This window comes from Elaeis guineensis, chromosome 11 (genome assembly GCF_000442705.2).
Source record: "Elaeis guineensis isolate ETL-2024a chromosome 11, EG11, whole genome shotgun sequence".
Classification (NCBI taxonomy): Eukaryota; Viridiplantae; Streptophyta; class Magnoliopsida; order Arecales; family Arecaceae; genus Elaeis; species Elaeis guineensis.
This window is the reverse complement of record NC_026003.2, coordinates 85,139,743-85,154,339: the sequence shown is the minus strand read 5'-3', so window position 1 is coordinate 85,154,339 and position 14,597 is coordinate 85,139,743. Positions and strand designations below refer to the sequence as shown.

The 14,597-nt window shown below is 47.1% G+C and overlaps 1 non-coding gene across 1 annotated transcript; it reads left to right on the top strand.

The window, feature by feature from the left end:
* Positions 1-12,061: 12,061 nt before the first annotated feature.
* On the top strand, positions 12,062-12,167 carry LOC140852670 (small nucleolar RNA R71). Its single transcript, XR_012135572.1, has one exon. It is a non-coding gene; the product is annotated as a small nucleolar RNA R71 (small nucleolar RNA).
* Positions 12,168-14,597: the final 2,430 nt, after the last annotated feature.

The following is a 14,597-nucleotide window of genomic DNA, read 5'->3' as shown; positions in this document are numbered from 1 at the left end:
CGGCGTCCTGGAAGGGTTCGGAGTCCCTCATCAACATCAAGCAGAGGGAGGGAGAGTTATTCGGCCTACATCAACCGTTTCAATGTCGCCGCGTTGGAGGTCCGAACTTGGACCAATCGTAGCGATGGCCGCCCTGAAAGGCGGCCTTCAGAAGAATGACCTTTTATTCTCCCTGGAAAAGAAGTATCCCAGGGATTTTGCTACCTATTGGCTCGGGCCGAAGGGTACGCCCGAGCGGAAGAAGCCTTCAAATGAAGGATGAGGAGACCGTAGAGACGACAGGCGAGAGACTCGAGTAAGCCGCAGTCGAAAAAGGGCCGAGAGAAGCTCGCCACGTTCTCGAACTCCTCCGGGCACAAGCGCGTCCAGACTCCTCCCGAGCATGCAGGCAAGGAAGCTCGGAGCACCGGGCTCGTGGGGCTCTCCCCCAGGAAGATTCGCAGCTATGCCCCCCTCAACGCATCGAAAACCCAGGTGTTGATGGAGGTAGAGAGCAGCTCCCAAGGCCAGAGAGGATGCCACGCACCCGAGAAGCGCAATCCTAACAAGTTCTGCCTCTACCATCATGACCACAGCCACGACATGGAGGAATGCATCCAGCTCGAGATGAGATCGAGGAGCTCATCCAACGAGGTCGACTTGATAGGTTCATTCGACGCCGGCCTGAGGGTAGAAAAGATCGGCCAAGGCCCTGCCGCAGCTAGCCGCCAAGGAGGGAAGAGCAGCCTAGAGATCGGCCTCCAATCGGGATCATCAACTCCATCTCTGGAGGACCTTGACAGGAAGCAGACCTTCCACAGCACTAGGGTTTGAAAACTTGTAAATGTATAACGAACGACTCTACTTTAAATCAAGATTCTTTTCAGATCTACACATCTTTTCTTTTTGGCACGGACTTGTAACGACAGGGGACGACCCCTTCGGACAACAAAAAAAACCCTAATTGGGCAAAGTCGAAGGCCCGGTTACCCTTAGACCGGATGGGGGGAGAGGCCAAATAGCACCCATATGCACCCCCACAGCCATGTTAGGATAGGAGGAGAACCTCGCCCTAACATGAGCAAAGTCGAAGGCCCGATTCTCCTTAGACCGATGGGGGGAGAGGCCAAACAGCGCCCATATGCCCCCCACAGCTATGTTAGGGATAGGAGGAGAACCTCGCCCTAACATAGCAAAGTCGAGGGCCTGGTTCTCCTTAGATCGGATGGGGGGAGAGGCCCTGCAACGCCCATATGTGCCCCCACAGCCATGTTAGGGACAGGAGGAGAACCTCGCCTAACATGAGCAAAGTCGAAGGCCCGGTTACCCTTAGACCGGATGGGGGAGAGGCCCCAGCAGCACCCATTATGGCGCCCCCCTACACAGCCATGTTAGGGACAGAAGCGAGGGAGGGAGAACTCGCCCTAACATGAGCAAAGTCGAAGGCACGGTTACACTCAGACGGTGGGGGGAGAACCCCGCAGCGTCCATATGCACCCCCATAGCCCTGTTAGCGAAAGAGGAGGACCTCATCCTAACCTGAGCTAAATAGATTATGTCAGAAATAGGGAAGAACCCCGTCCTGACGCCAGTCAAGATCTGGTCATTTAAGACCAGATAGGAAGAAGGAACCTTCCCAGCGACCCTTCGCACCCCATGACCCCACCAAGAGCAGAGGGAAAACCTCACTCGAAAAAAGAAAAGAACAAGGGAGGGGAGTTAAAAAGGAAAGTAACGGACTGCATCAGCGATGAATGAAAAATAAATTGCATCAAAGATGCAAGGAACCTTGTCTCAGTAAGGATTGGGGTTCTTATCAAAATTCTCGATCTTCAAGAAAGCTCTCAACACGAGCCAGAGATAAGGCGGCTTCCTCAGGGCGACGATAAGCCCGGACCTCCTAGCTTGAACTCTAAAAGGAGGTGTCAAACCCGAGTGGTTCCGGACAAATCAGCGGCCATAAACAGAAGGACGGGTCAATGCGACGGCGATCGGGTACTTCCGAACGGCATCAATATCGGACAATGAAAAAGCTGAAGGAAGCTCGGCAAATGACAATTCGACACATGAGTAAAAGAGGTAACAAAAACTTTTTCATTTCATTGGCAAAATGTGCATTACAGAGCCCTTGAGCTGAAGAAGAAAGATGACAAAAAAGCAAGCCGATGCGGCGATGCCCAAGAACCTCCTGACGACATCGGCATCAAAAAGAAAAAGAAAAGCAACAACACCGACAAACAAACAAGCGGCAAAAGAAGACACATAGGAGGACGAAAGACAAAAAGAGCCCTAAGGGGGCCCGGCTTCTCCCAACTTCGGACTTTCGGCTTCGACCCTCATCAGGGAGTGCCTTAAGCTTTCGACTTCTTCTTCCAATTCCTTCTCTCTCATTAGCATCTCCATATATCTTCGATGAAGTTGCTGGCTTTCGTTCTCCACCTCTCGATGCCTCTTTCTCAGGACCTCAGATTTCACCTCCGCTCCTTGACTGCCCGCTGCTCGTACACCAGCTGGATCTTCAATTGCTGCAGTTCGACCTTCCCCTCCCCAAGGGCGATGGATAGCTCTTCTACGATTCTTCTCAGGGATTGGAGTTCGTCGGGACCCTGAACGGGAGCAAACTGAGCCCCTTCAGCTAGCTGCCTTTGAAGGCGAGCAATCTCATCGGTCGCCATCCTGAGCTTCCCCCTGTATTCATCCACCTGCTTGCACCAGCCGGCCCGGTACGCGTCATAGCTCGCCTCGACATCCTAGAGCTGTTGCTGAAGGTCGGAGACCTTCTTCGACCATTCTCGTCACAGTCAGCCCGAGTCGGAAGCTGGGACGAGCTTCCTTCCAACTGGCTAATCCTCTCTTGTGCAGCCGACAGCTCCACTCGAGAGAACTGATCTTGGCAGCTTGAGCCAAGATCAGTCGCTGGCACGCTTCTTGTGTTCCTCGAGCTCCCTCTCGAAGTTCACTTTCCTCCGACTGTACTCCATGATCCCCTTCACGTGGAGGTTCCGAAAGGGTTGGCCTCCGCGGTGGCTTCAGAGTGGCTCTCCCTCAACCTGCGAAGCTCTCATCCATCTCTTTCAACCTTTTTGTTAAATGATGAACTTTCTTCTTCAGACGTTGGATCGCGGACTTCAGCAAATTCCTGTGGCAAGGGAAGCGCTTCGGCAGGACACTACCATCGGGAGACAAAAGCATCAAGGCACATCTCATTGCATAAAGCAAAATAAAAAAAAGAGGAGCAGAGTGGAGAAGCCCTCTAAAAGGAGAAACCTAATTTTATTGATTGAATGTTTCTTAAAGACAAGAGGGAAAAGAAAAATTACAATAAAAGAAAAATACAAAGTCAGAGGTCTCAGACCTCTGAAGTAGGAGTTGGGGAGCTCGGTGTCCCCGAAAGGGGGGCTGCAGTGGCAGTAGCAATGGGAGAGGGACCGGTTTCATCTTTAGATGTCTCGCCCAAGAAGCTGAGATCGAGCTCGAAAATTTCCTGACCACCTTCTCCTGGCAGAGCTCGAATCCTTTGATGAATGCCTCCTGGCCGAACTTGACGTTCAGGTCCCTCATCTCTGTAGAGGCCTTGAACTCCTCCACGCTAGAACCCTGGCCTCCGAGACTAGGATCGGGATCTGCTCCGCCAAATTTGCGACCTCGGCCTTCGCCTTCCTCACCATCTCTTCCAAGGTCTGCTTCTCTTTCTCCAGGACTGCTTTTCTTTCTCCAGGGCCTCTTGGAGGGTGACTACCTCGGCTGCCTTTTCTTTGAGGCGAGCGACTTCGGCCCGGCGACTCTCCTCCATCTGGATGACGTCCCTTGTCGCCTAGTTCGTCACCTCGATATTGGCAAGGAGCTGGTGCCCGATCTGCAAGGGCGGCTAGGAGGTCAGAATGAAAGTTGAGAAGCTAATTAAATGAAGGAGCGAGGAGAAGGGGGAAGGTGAATTTATTTACCTCGAGAAAAGACCCTAGGGAGTCTCAAACCCACTGTTCGAGATCGGCACGATCAATCCTCTGGATGACCTCGGGCAGGATGCAGCCGTCAATCAGCCGCTTTATCAAGTCCCTATCATTGAAGGGATTCTCCCCGGCTCTTCTTCGAAATCGTGGGACTCTTCGATGGCGGCCCGACGGCTACTCACCCTGCGGGCCACCGACTTTCTTCTCCTCCCCCTCTCGACCCCGGGGCCTCTGCGGAACGGACCCCGAAATGGGAACCTCAGTGGGGGGACTCCTAGAAGAGGCCCGGGGATCCGGAGGTTCGACGTCCGAAGGAACGTCGACTGGAAGGCCGCTTGGGCAGGCGTGGTCGAGCTCATCTCCTCCGTTCTAGCCTTCTTTGCTGATCCGGAGGTCGCGGCGCCTTTTCATTTGTGGGCCTTGAGACCCCTAGCGAGCATCCGTGCTGCTTCGGCATCCATCCCTAAAAAAAGAGAGAGAGAAAAAGAAAAAAAAATTAGTGAAGGGTAAAAAAGGAAGAAGTGGTGTGCAAAAAAAAAAAGAGAGAGAAAGAAGAGAAGAGCAAGAAAAAAAAAAAGAAAGGAAAGATGGGATACTCGCAGGATCCAGGGACTCAGGCTGATGTTGAACAAAAACTGCTCCTTCAGAAGGTTGGGAAGGGAAGGAGCGAATAACCAAGAAGCCTCTGGGCGGCCTGAAGGTCGTCCTCCCTCAGGCTAGGAGCCCGACGGACAGAGTCCCTCAGGGAGCCCCAAGGGGGCAATCCCAGCCTCAAGGTCGGGCAGTGGATAAAAAGGTACTTTCCCTTCAGTTATGGATTGAAGAGGGAGCACCTTTCAGCAACCCCTTCTTGCCAAACTGGGGGAGAAATACCACCAATCCTTCACCGAGGGGTGGCGCTTGAAGGTGTAAAAATACCTAAACAAAAAAAAGATGGCTGAACTTCGACTACATGGCAAAGGGAGAGGAACCCTATCAAAAACCTAAAGGAATTGGCACTACTGAAGCTAAAGAAATGTCCAAAAAATGAAAAAGGGCGACGACGAAGGGTGGAAGCAGAAGCCAGAGTCCAGCACGGAAGGCCTCCTGATACAGGCAGAAACAGCCAGGTGGAGAGGTGCTAGCCCGGTCGGCGGGACCAGGAAGCTCCAGATCATACTTCGGAGGAACTCCATACTAAACCTTATCAGTAGAAGTTCATCCAGAGTCAGAGAACAGGGAATGGCACCCGGCGCAAAAATTGGGTGAGGCCCAGCCCTAGATGAGGGTTCGTCTACGGTGAGGGGGTTCTGGGGGGCTGAGGTGGACAAACTCCTGAAACCACTAGAGGCGGAGGTGCCGGAAGACATTTCAAACAAAGACCCTAAAGATCCTGGAGAAATCAGGTAGGACAAGGGGCGAGAGGTTTGCGGGGGACCAAACCAGAGGAATGAGGTAGAAGAAAAATGGAGGAGAAAAGGCCCCTAAATGGCAAGAAGAAAAATGAAGGTTCCGGGACTAACCTAGATCGCTCCGAAGGATGCAGAGGGGCGAGGACAGGGATGACTCGAAGAACGCTTAGGGCCAAGGCGGACGCCAAAGAGGGTCAGAGCTCTCGGAGAGAAGGCAGACACCAACAGAACTCTCAGCGAATGAGACTCCTGAAGGCGAAAAGGTGGGTTTAAATAGACCCTGGGATCCGACGCTATAATGATCGCGGATCTCCCCAGGCCGACCCACGCTCGCCACGTGTCCCACTCCCTCCGCAGGCGGCTAAAAGCGGTTGACAGCTGACATAGCCATTACTGCACCGTACCTGGCCAACGCACCAGGGAAATTCTAAAAGGTCCCTTCGGATCGCCCATTTGAAAAGACTCCAGACGCACGCATTAAATGCCAGAATATCTGAGGGGATCATGCACAGAATTAAGGGGAAACTTCGGCTGTGAAAATTTTTCTGTACTTCCTTCATTCAAACTCGAACTTGGAAGTAGGGGACTGGTGTTGGTATAAAATACCCCAGCCAAGTTCATGACAGGAATGACCCTCCGGGATTCTACCGACTTCCGACCGCGACATCTCCGAACCTCTCTGGCGGCCGAGCCTCCGCAACACTCCAAGTTTTGCTGACGGATAAGCCCCACCAGCATCGATCGGATTCTTCACGATGGACGGACTCCACCCAAGTTTCCATGATGATCGACCACCTTCTAAACCCCGCCCGGACTCCTACGGGAGCCGGACTCCGCCCACGACTTCACTTGCAGGCAGACTTCGTCCGGACTCCTATGGAGCCGGACTTCGCCCCCGACTTCAATTACAGGTGGACTTCGTCCGGGCTCCTACGGGAGCCGACTTCGCCCCCAACTTCAATTGCAGGTAGACTTCGCCATGACTCCTATGGGAGCCGACCTCATCTCCGACTCGGCTGCAGGCAGACTTCGTCCGACTCCTACAGGAGCCGGACTCCGCCAAGACTTCATTGCAGGCAAACTTCGTCCAGACTCCTACGGGAGCCGGCCTTCGTCCCCGACTTCAATTGCAGGTAGACTTCGTCCGACTCCTACGGGAGCCGGACCTCATCCCCGACTCCGGCTACAGGCAGACTTCGTCCGACTCCTACGGGAGCCAGACTTCGCCCCGACTTCAATTACAGGTAGACTTCATCCGACTCCTACGGGAGCCAGACTTCGCCCCCAACTTTAATTGCAGGTAGACTTCGCCCGAACTCCTACGGAGCCAGACCTCATCCCCGACTCTGGCTGCAGGCGGACTTCATCCGGACTCCTACGAGAGCCAGACTCCCCCACGACTTCACTTGCAGGCAGACTTCGTCCGGACTCCTACGGGAGCCAGACTTCGCCCCGACTTCAATTGCAGGTAGACTTCGTCCGGACTCCTACAGGAGCCGGACTTCACCCCCAACTTCAATTGAGGTAGACTTCGCCCGGACTCCTACGGGAGCCGACCTCATCTCCGACTTCGACTGCAGAAAGACTTCGTCCGGACTCCTATGAGAGTCGGACTCCGAGCTCCTACCGCAAGCGACTCACTCTGAGTTTTCGCTGCAAATGATTTACTTCAAATTTCTACCACGAGCGGTCCGTGTCGGATTCCCACCGTAAGCCTTCACCCAAGCTTCCATTATGGATGAATTCCTTTCGGATTTTATTGCAGACAGGCCTTGGCGAGACTCCTCGACAAATGATCCTCATCCGGGCTTCTACGGAGACGACTCCAACCGAACTTCGACCGACAGGCCTGGACCCCTGGCAGACCACAATAATGGCCAGACTCTGCTCCACTTCCTGCAACAGATTTGTGCAGCTCCATCACTCCCTGGCAGGCCGCAGTAACGGCCACGACTCTGCTCCACTTCCTGCAACAGATTCTGCATGGCTCCATCACTCCCTGGCAGGCTGCAGTAACGGCCACGACTCTGCTCCACTTCCTACGATGGATTTCGTGCGGCTCCATCACTCCCTAGCAGACCATAATAATGGCCATGATCCTGCTCACTTCCTGCGACGGATACCATGCGGTTCCTCACCCTCTGGCAAGTCACCACAACGGACGCCACTCCACTCCCCGCAACAGACTCCACGTGGCATGTCCAGGTGATGGCCACGATTCCACTCCACTACTCTTCGCAACAATCTCCTCCTGACCCTGGGTAGCTCACTGCCAGACGGTTACAAACATCGCTATCAGTCTGTTGCCCCCTCCGCCTATAAAAGAGGGACCCCAGATACATTATTCTCTAGGCTCTAATTTCTATCCCAAAACTCTGCTAAAATTTCGTTCGAGCACTCCATTCTTGTTGAGGAGAGAACTGACTTGAGCATCGGAGGGTCTTGCTGGAGCAACCCCAACTCGGTTTAGACTTCTTTTGAGGTTCCGACGGCGACCGCGACTCCCTCGACTCCACCTTCTCCGACGTGGGCGATTTTTGCACCAACATGTTTAATCTCCCTATTTGACATCTCTACCTGACCATTAGTTTGGGGGTGATGTGGTATGGCCACTTTGTGTGTAATATTATATTTTTTCATAAGTGCTTCAAAATATTTATTCATAAAATGAGTCCCCCCGTCACTAATGATCACCCTTGGGAAGCCAAATCGGCTAATGATGTTTCGTTGGATAAAACTAGTTACAACTTTATTATCATTAGTCCGTGTAGCTATTGCCTCCACCCATTTTGACACGTAATCAACTGCCACCAGAATATATTCGAATCCAAATGAGGCTGGAAAAGGTCCCATGAAATCAATCCCCCAAACATCGAAGATTTCTACTACTAAAATGGGGGTCAGCGGCATCATATCCTTCTTGGATAAATTTTTATTTGCTGACATTGCAGACAACTTGGACCAAATTCATGTGCATCCTTGAAAAGCATTGGCCAATAAAACTCACTTTGCAGTACTTTTGCTGCAGTTTTTCTTCCACTAAAATGTCCCCCACATGCCGAAGAATGGCAAAAAGTGAGAATGCTTTGGAATTCACTCTCGGGGACACAACGACGAATAACTCGATCAGGATAGTATTTGAATAGTTCAGTTCCTCCCAGAAATAATATTTAATTTATGAGAAAAATCGATCTTTTTCTTGTTTTGTCCAGTGAGAAGGTACTTGTCTGTTGACAAGTAATTGACAAAATGGGCAAACCATGGAGGATGGCTAGAGGAGATTGCGAAAAGTTGTTCATCAGAAAATTTTCTTTGACCTCATCTATGCCTATCGTGTGTTCAACTAAGATCCTGGAGATGTGATCAGCTACCACATTCTCGAAACCCTTCTTATCTCGGATTTCCAGATCAAATTCTTGTAAAAGAAGGATCCATCTGATCAAACATGGTTTAGTATCTTTCTTTGAGAGGAGATGTTTCAGAGCTGCATGATCAGAGTAAACTAGAACCTTAGACCCTAACAGATATGAGCAAAATTTTTCAAGGTGAACACTACTGCTAGTAGATCTTTTTCTGTTGTGGTGTAGTTTAATTGGGCATCGGAAAGAGTCTTGCTAGCATAATAGATCACATGTGGCTCTTATTGATTTTTTGGCCTAAGACGGCACCTATTGTAAAGTCAGAGGCATCACACATAAACTCAAATGGAATGGACCAGCCAGGGGGTTTTATTATGGGTGCTGTTGTCAGGACTGTTCGTAATGTGTTGAATGCTTTCAAACAGTCTTCGTCAAAGACAAATGGTGTGTCCTTGGCCAACAGATTGCACAGGGGTCTTGAAATCTTGCTAAAGTCTTTGATGAAGCGTCTATAAAATCCGACATGACCTAAGAAGGATCGTATTTGTCAGACCGAAGTAGGGGGTGGTAGTTTTGAAATGACCTCAACTTTGGCTTTATCTACCTCAATCCCTCTTTCAGAAATAATATGTCCTAATACAATTTCTTTCGCACCATGAAATAGCTTTTTTCCAACTTAGGACGAGATTTATCTCCATACACCATTTAAGAATTTTGGAAAGATTATGGAGACAATCCTCAAAGGTGGTTTCAAACATAGAAAAATTATCTATAAAAACTTCAAGATATTTGTCCACCATATCTGAAAAAATAGCCAGTATGCACCATTGAAATGTAGCGGGTGCATTGCAGAGTCCGAATGGCATACGTCGAAAAGCAAAGGTGCCATAGGGGCAGGTGAAGGTAGTCTTTTCTTGGTCATCCAGAAATACAGGTACTTGATTGTACCCTGAATAACCATCAAGAAAAAGAAAAACTTTGTCCTGCTAACTGTTCTAAGATTTGGTCGATGAAGGGCAATGAAAAATGATCCTTCCTAGTAACGGCATTTAGTTTTCTATAATCTATGCATACTCGCCATCCAGATGATATGCGAGTGGGAAGCAGTTCACCTTCTTCGTTCTCAATCACAGTAATAGCTGATTTCTTAGGTACTACTTGAGTGGGACTGACCCATTTACTATCGGATATAGGGTAGATGATTCCAGCATCTAACCACTTTACCACCTCTTTCTTTACTACTTCACGCATGTTTGGGTTAATCTCCTCTGCATATCTCGATGGGGTTTGGCATTTGCCTCAAAATGAATATGGTGCATACGAATGGAGGGGTCAATTCCTTTTAAATCGATAATGGACCAACCGATAGCCTCTTTGTGTTCCTTCAGAATACCAACCAATTGTCCTTCCTGATTAGGGGTCAAGTCTGATGCAATGATTGCTGGAAGAGTATCATTGGGTCCTAGAAATACATACTTGAGCGTAGCAGGAAGGGGTTTCAATTCTAACATAGGTAGTGATTCTAAAGATGGGACTATTGGTGTACTGGCTAATGTGGGCAATGGCTCATACTTGATTATCCATGAAGGAGTGGTTTTATCATGTGGTGTATCCAACAAGGTGTTAACTTTTTTCATATATCCCTTAAAGTCATACACTCCAAAGTGAGCCAAGCAAGTATCTAAGGGGTCTGGTGCTAGAATTATGGGTGTTGCATCTTCTATAATATCTTCTAGTGTCTCTACTTCGAAGCAACTATCCATTGATGGTCCTTAGGAAGCACCAAACACATTCAGTCTCAGTTTCTTATTCCCAAACGATACGTCCATGACTCCTGTCCTATAATTAATGCATGCATTTGCCGTAGCTAGGAAGGGTCATCCTAAGATAATAAAAATTTGTCTTGGGTTGCCACTTAGTTCCATGTCGAGAACTAGAAAATCAACTGAAAAGTAAAACTCATCTACCTTGACCAAGACATCCTCAAGCATTCTACGTGGTTCCTTAATTGATCTGTCGGCTAATTGCAGTGTGACTGATGTGGGTTTCAGTTCTCCGAATCTAAAAAGTTTATACACCGAACTAGGTAAAAGATTCACACTTACCCTTAAGTCCAGAAGAGCTTTTTCAATGTGATAATCTCCTATAACACAGAAAATGATGGGGGCTCTGGGTCCTTAAGCTTTGGAGGAGTGGCATGCTGGAAGATAGAACTAGCCTGTTCAGTGAGGCATACTTTTTTTGGGATTTGTGATCTAGATTTATATTTTTGGGTGCACAAATTTTTCAAAAATTTGCATAAGCAGGGACCTGTTTGATTGCATCTAGAAGGAAAAGATTAATTTGGACTTGCTTAAATAATTCCAACATCTCGTCGAGTCTTCCTCCTTTCTTATCTGCAGGAATAGGGACTTTCAGGCATCCAAAAATGGGGCTTTAGGCAAGTAAGATGATTCCGATGCAGTTGGTTCATTTTCTATTTTAAGGTCCTCCTTGTTCTTGGGTGATTTGGCTTCGGTTAGAGGTTTAGGGTCGGTCTCATTGGTTTTACTAGTGTGTTCAATGACCTTCCCACTTCTCAGAGTCATGATTGATTTGGCATGTTCAGAAAAAGCTTCTGGGGTATTAGAGCTCTCAATCACAAATTGCCCTCTTGGATTGCTCTTGGATTGGCTAGGTAATTTTCCTCCTTCCCTCCTACTGAATGCAGTCGCTAGTTGACCTATTTGGGTCTCTAGCTTAGCAATGGATTGTGTGTGGGAGTTAAGGGTCTGAGTGTTGACTTCTAATCATTCTAGTACTTTTAAAACTTTTTCCTCAAAAGCTGAGCTGTGACCAGTAGTAGATGGTTGAGGAGTATTTTGAAATTGATGGTATGGTCCATGCCTATATGTTGGGTCCTGATATTGAGGTCGATGTGTGGCTGGGCCAACCATTGGTTGTGGTCTCCAAAAAAAATTTGGATGGTTCCTCCAGCCGGGGTTATAAGTGTTTGAATATGGATCGTTTCTGGTCTGTGAGCTTGTTGGACTTGAGCTTGCTGAACCTGCTCGTGCACAAACTCAGGATTGGATTAGGTGGAATCGGAGATTGTCCAGTATTTAGAAGATGATCTAATTTTTAGGACAGTTCATCTACCTTACTGTGAATATCCATGATGTTTCCAATCTGATAAATTCTATTTCTTTTTTGTTGAAGCATGGGTTGTTCTCTAAAGGTGGCAGACATATGATGTAGGGAATTCTCACTAAGTGTTTCAAAGAGCTGTCAGGCTTCATCCTTACTCTTTAGCATGAATGTCCCACCACATGATGCATCAACTATTTGTCCGTGTTTCTCCGATAGACCATCATAAAAATACTGACAAAGTTGCCATTTAGGGACAGCATGGTGTGGACATTTACGAATGAGGTCCCTTAACCTTTTCCATGTCTCATGAAAAAGTTCACCCTCCAATTGGGAAAAACTAGTGATAGCTTTTCTAATTTGATTTGTTTTTCCAATTGAAAAGTATTTCTTGAGAAATTCTCTCTGAAGATGTTTCCAAGTTGAAATGGTTATAGAGTCTAAGGAGTTTAACCAATGCTTGGCTTTGTCCTTAAGTGAGAAAGAGAACAGTTTCAACCTAAGGGCATCATCGGAGAAGTTTTGGATTTTTACTATGGAACAAATTTCAAGAAATTCATCCAAGTGTTTGTATGGGTCTTCGTTACTAAGTCCATAGAATGATGGCAACATTTGAATAATGCTAGACTTAATCTCATATTGGGTAGCTTCTACTGGAGGTGCTTGAATGCATGGAGAGTATGTATACGAGGATGGAGTGAAATATTCTCTCAATGAGCGTGGAGGATTAGCCTCACTAGGTGCAGCCATGTTTCTAACTCGGATAGTCCTAAGAGTCTTTTCTAATTCTTCGTCTAATGGTTGTAAGTCGGGTTTTAGTGATTGTCGACCTAACATGCAACTAAAAGATCTATGTAGGACTATCATAGTCTGTTAAGGATTATTTTTTTTTTATTAAGAGGAGAAGAGAAGAGAGAAAAGAGTTCTAAAGAAGAGATCCTAAGAAGTCTTAAAACTAATAGAAGAATTAGTTATGGTTAGATTTTAATTACAATCAAGTTAGCACGCAGTGGACTCTCTATCCTAAAGTTACCTTAATTCTAGACAGCTCCTAACTGTAGTTAGCCTTCAAGCCCTCCAAGTCGGAGCTTGACCAACCAACTGGCCAGATAAGAGTAAGGTTGGTGGGAGTCCTCCCGTTGCTTTCCTTAGACACCAATTAAATTGGCCAGGTCAGCGAATGGAACCAATTAAAAACCACCTTCCTTCGGGCCCAATCGTCCCGCAAACCACTTTCCTAGACACCAGCTAGCTGACCAAGTCTAATCTGGTTCAACTCTCAGAATCACTTGTCCTAATGAGCTCGAAATCCTTAGGGGTCAACGTCTAATTAATTTTAGATTAAGGTCTAGGTTATACAAATGCAAGAGAGTGATTTGTGGGCCAAGGAAGGGTGATCAAATCCCCACCTTATCTTAGTTAATGGGTTGCGCCCTTAAAGTTAATTATGGAGATGCAATGCAAAGAAACAAGGTATCCAATCAAGTTAAAAATTTTTATATTTGAGGTTATGCTATTTTAGTTAAATGTTATGAAATGTCAGTGATTTTTTTTTTATTCAACCATGCCAAGGTCCCCGACAACGGCGCCAAAATTTGATGCGTAGTCATTGATAACATCAAAAATAACTCTACTCACTATGTAGGTAGGATGAGTCAAGATCGTATCCTAAGGGACCTTGGGCTAAGTTGAGATTGCAAAATAAAAGAAAGAAGCGTTGTTTTGATTTAAAAAAAATAAATTATCTTAAAATTGATGTAATTGGAAAATAAAGAGCTCGGGAGTTTTGAATTAATTTTGCACTAGTAGAGTTGTATCTCTTTTTTTTTTAATTGAATAGATGCGATTAATCTTAGAAAAAATATATATTTTTCCTCGACACACCCCGTACTCGTAGATCACGGTGCGTCTCTGAAAAGTATTAGGTAAACAACTCTTCTTTCCTCGGCACGCCCCATACCCGTAGATCACGGTGCGTCTCCGAAAAGTAAAAGTTGGTCCTAATATTAATTCTGTGTCGTTACAAAATTTCTTCTCCACTCCCGAGACTGCTAGCCTAGCTGCTCATGGTGTAGTCCCTTTCTCTTCCTCTATGCAAGGCTCTAGAAGAATTTCTGGGATGATCCTCAAATGGGAGTACAAGAGCCTTTTTATAGGTGTTAGGAGGGAGGAGTTTTACATGGTTTTCAGATGTGGGACTAAAGAAAATACTAAGGACTAAAAGATGGATGGAAGAGATGGAAAGATCACAAGTAGATAAAGAAAATACAAATTCTTCCTCTTGAAGTATTTTCAAGTATTATATTTTTTCCTTTAATTTTCAGATCCATATACCGTCCGTCTGTTCGCCAGCATAACTCTCCGTGAACCCGCCATGCCGTGCGCCCCCGCCCGCACTGCCGCACGCCGCGCCCGCTCTGCCGCGTGCCCGCACTGCCGCGCCCGCGCTTGCCGCGCCCGCACTGCCGTGCGCTCGCTCTGTTAGGCTTTTTGATTACAAAAAGAAACTTTTGTTTCTTTAAAATGATGCCTATATCCCTTTTGGGTTCCTTGCATAGTATCTTCATTTTCTCTAATACCGTATGCATCCTTCTTTTATTTTAATTTTATTTTAAGTCTAATTTTCTTCAAACTTGAGTTTTTTTGATCTGCGAATCGGACTCTTTGTATCGGCAATCCCTCTCCTATAAAACATAAAAAAAGTATCAAATTCTTAATAAATAAAATAAATTAAATATAACTTTTTGCTTTAAATGACTTAAATTAAGTGTTTATCAAGATGTTATAGGATT